The sequence below is a fragment of the Pan troglodytes genome, chromosome 11 (genome assembly GCF_028858775.2).
Source record: "Pan troglodytes isolate AG18354 chromosome 11, NHGRI_mPanTro3-v2.0_pri, whole genome shotgun sequence".
Lineage (NCBI taxonomy): Eukaryota > Metazoa > Chordata > Mammalia > Primates > Hominidae > Pan > Pan troglodytes.
This window is the reverse complement of record NC_072409.2, coordinates 85,326,988-85,330,678: the sequence shown is the minus strand read 5'-3', so window position 1 is coordinate 85,330,678 and position 3,691 is coordinate 85,326,988. Positions and strand designations below refer to the sequence as shown.

Genomic DNA, 3,691 nt, shown 5'->3' with positions numbered 1-3,691 from the left:
GTGAAAGGGCAAAAAGGGGCAAGAAGTTCCCTCAAGTATCTTTTATAGGGGCACCAATCCCCTTGAGTATCACTGCTCATAAACATGCCAGGGAGCTAATTTATGCTCAATTCATAAACCCAATAAAGCAACATTTGCCACTGGAAAGGCCTGTAACTATAATGATACAGATTTGGAAATTTCTGAAGGAAGACTCTTATAAATATATGATGCATTTTATGCACTTTTTCAGGACATAAAAATACTCAAAAAGGAGCTCTCTCTCCCTCACACACACACAAAACAAGAAAACCTGATGAACCATTGACCCAAAGTAAATGGTCCTGCCACCTCAATAAACATTTCTAGGCTTTATTTGGTCAAATTATTTCTTGACACTTTTAAGAAATATGTGAGACCTCGTTGTGCAGTAGTGCTAGCGGCTTCACAGTTCGGTCCTCGGACCCGGCAGCCGCCACTGGTGCTGAGCTGTTAGGAAGCCCCTATCGGCGAGCTCATTGGAGCTTGAACCCATTGTCACCCCTCCGACTCACCGGCAAAAAAAAAAAAAAATAGTTGAAGCAGATTGCCCAGGAAAGCCCTTCACTGGTGGGCTTAACACGGAAACAAATGAGAAAGCTCTTGAAGCAGTATTTGGCAAATATGGACGAATAGTGGAAGTACTCTTGATGAAAGACCATGAAACCAACAAATCAAGAGGATTTGCTTTTGTCACCTTTGAAAGCCCAGCAGATGCTAAGGATGCAGCCAGAGACATGAATGGAAAGTCATTAGATGGAAAAGCCATCGAGGTGGAACAAGCCAACAAACCATCCTTTGAAAGTGGTAGACGTGGACCACCTCCACCTCCAAGAAGTAGAGGCCCTCCAAGAGGTCTTAGAGGTGGAAGAGGAGGAAGTGGAGGAACAAGGGGACCTCCCTCATGGGGAAGACACATGGATGACGGTGGATATTCCATGAGTTTTAACATGAGTTCTTCCAGGGGACCACATCCAGTAAAAAGAGGACCACCACCAAGAAGTGGGAGTCCTCCTTCTAAGAGATCTGCACCTTCAGGACCATTTCGCAGTAGCAGTGAAATGGGAGGAAGAGCTCCTGTATCACGTGGAAGAGATAGTTATGGAGGTCCACCTCGAAGGGAACTGCTGCCCTCTTGTAGAGATGATTATTTGTCCCCAAGAGATGATGGGTATTCTACTAAAGACAGCTATTCAAGCAGAGATTACCCAAGTTCTCATGATACTAGAGCTTATGCACCACCACCACGAGATTATACTTACCGTGATTATGGTCATTCCAGTTCACGTGTTGACTATCCATAAAGAGGCTATAGCGATAGAGATAGATATGGTCGTGATCGTGACTATTCAGATCATCCAGGTGGAGGTTCCTACAGAGATTCATATGAGAGTTATGGTAACTCATGTAGTGCTCCACCTACACGAGGGCCCCCGCCATCTTATGGTGGAAGCAGTCGCTATGATGATTACAGCAGCTCACGTGACGGATATGGTGGAAGTCGAGACAGTTACTCAAGCAGCCGAAGTGATCTCTACTCAAGTGGTCGTGATCGGGTTGGCAGACAAGAAAGGGGGCTTACCCATTCTATGGAAAGAGGATACCCTCCTCCACGTGATTCCTACAGCAGTTCAAGTGCGGAGCACCAAGCGGTGGTGGCTGTGGAGGAAGCCGATCTGATAGAGGGGGAGGCAGAAGCAGATACTAGAAACAAACAAAACTTTGGACCAAAATCCCAGTTCAAAGAAGCAAAAAGTGGAAGCTATTCTATCATAACTACCCAAGGACTACTAAAAGGAAAAACTGTGTTACTTTTTAAAAATTCCCTGTTAAGTTCCCCTCCATAATTTTTATGTTCTTGTGAGGAAAAAAGTAAAACATGTTTAATTTTATTTTGACTTTTGCATTGCTTTTCAACAAGCAAACGTTAAATGTGTTAAGACTTGTACTGGTGTTGTAACTTTCCAAGTAAAAGTATCCCTAAAGGCCACTTCCTATCTGATTTTTCCCAGTAAATGAGGCAGGCAATTCTAAGATCTTCCACAAAACATCTAGCCATCTAAAATGGAGAGATGAATCATTCTACCTATACAAACAAGCTAGCTATTAGAGGGTGGTTGGGGTATGCTACTCATAAGATTTCAGAGTGTCTTCCAACTGAAATCTCAATGTTCTCAGTATGAAAAACCTGAAATCACATGCCTTTGTAAGGAAAGTGCTATTCACCCAGTAAACCCAAAAAAGCAAATGGATAATGCTGGCCATTTTGCCTTTCTGACATTTCCTTGGGAATCTGCAAGAACCTCCCTTTTCCCCTCCCCCAATAAGACCATTTAAGTGTGTGTTAAACAACTACAGAATACTAAATAAAAAGTTTGGCCAAAACCAAAAAAAAAAAAAAAAGAAAAAAGAAATATGTGAGAAATAACTGTTTACCCCCTTAGAACTCACAACATTTAAACAAGCCCAATATTATGTAAGTCATTTGCTTTCTGGAGACAACCTAGTCCCCATTTAGGAATTACATTTAAGCCTATTTATGCTAATATTTCTAACTCAGTCATTTTAAAATGAGACTGCTACTAAAAAGAAAACTCCAGAATCTGTCCAAATTGCAATACAACAGACATTCCTGTTAGACTTCCTCTGTCCCTCAGAGTTTTTTCTTGTAGAGGCTTTAGTGATTTCCTTTCATGTCTGCTGGAATCTCTTTTCCAACAATGGACTTCTGATACAAAAACTGACCTTCTTGGCCCTGCACTACATACCATTAGAGCATTATCTGATAGCTGCCTGCTGGGTTCTTCTGGGAATGGATACTATTACATGCCTTGAGACTATGACTTTCCATACCTGGCTGCCCACTATGACTGAGTCATGGAGGCAGCAACTGTGGCAGATTAAAAAAAAAAAGCTTTCTGAATTCAATCCCATAATATGCCAAAGCATGAAAGATTTTCATGTGCTATGGAAGAGAAAGTGGTACTTTAAATGATAGACTAGAATCTAGGACCTCTGGCATATTCATCCCACCTAGAATTAGAAATTGCTTCCCTTGCTAGATGCAGTGAAACAATAGAAGGCCACCCCTCTTTCAGGCCTGTCATTCAACTGGAGAACAACTTGGGATAAACTAAGTGGACAGAAAATGGAGTCCTGCATACTGTATGTATGACAATGATATCATCGTGCATGATGAAAGCCATTGGAGAGCTGCTGCCTTCCATCTCCTAACCAGGATATCTCTCATTAAGGGTAATACCCAAGGGTCAGAAGTATTGGCTAAATTTCAGGCGGTCGCCTTAGTGTTAGAGGATTCCCTGGCCAACAATAGGCTCCATCTACACATTTTATAGACTCTTGGGCCATTGCTAATAGCCTGAGTTCTGGTCCAACCAATGGCAACAATTCTTTATTCAAGTTGCTCCTTTAAGGTAAAGAACTCTGGTAATTTCTTGCCCTAACAGATAGCCAAAAATATAATTTAAAGCCACACACATCTGTGCACATTCTAAAGCCACAACACAAGTCATTGACAAGAAACTCTTTATGCCCTTCAAAGTTCAAGACATCATTTATAGTGACCAAGACACACATTCTCCTTCACAAAATGCCAAATGATTGGCTCCATTACGTGGCATTCAACAGGACATTAACCTTTCTTACTGGTTTC

General features: G+C 41.8%; 1 pseudogene; it reads left to right on the top strand.

The window, feature by feature from the left end:
* Nucleotides 1-413: 413 nt before the first annotated feature.
* LOC100608856 (RNA-binding motif protein, X chromosome-like) lies at nt 414-1,838 on the top strand (annotated as a pseudogene).
* Nucleotides 1,839-3,691: the final 1,853 nt, after the last annotated feature.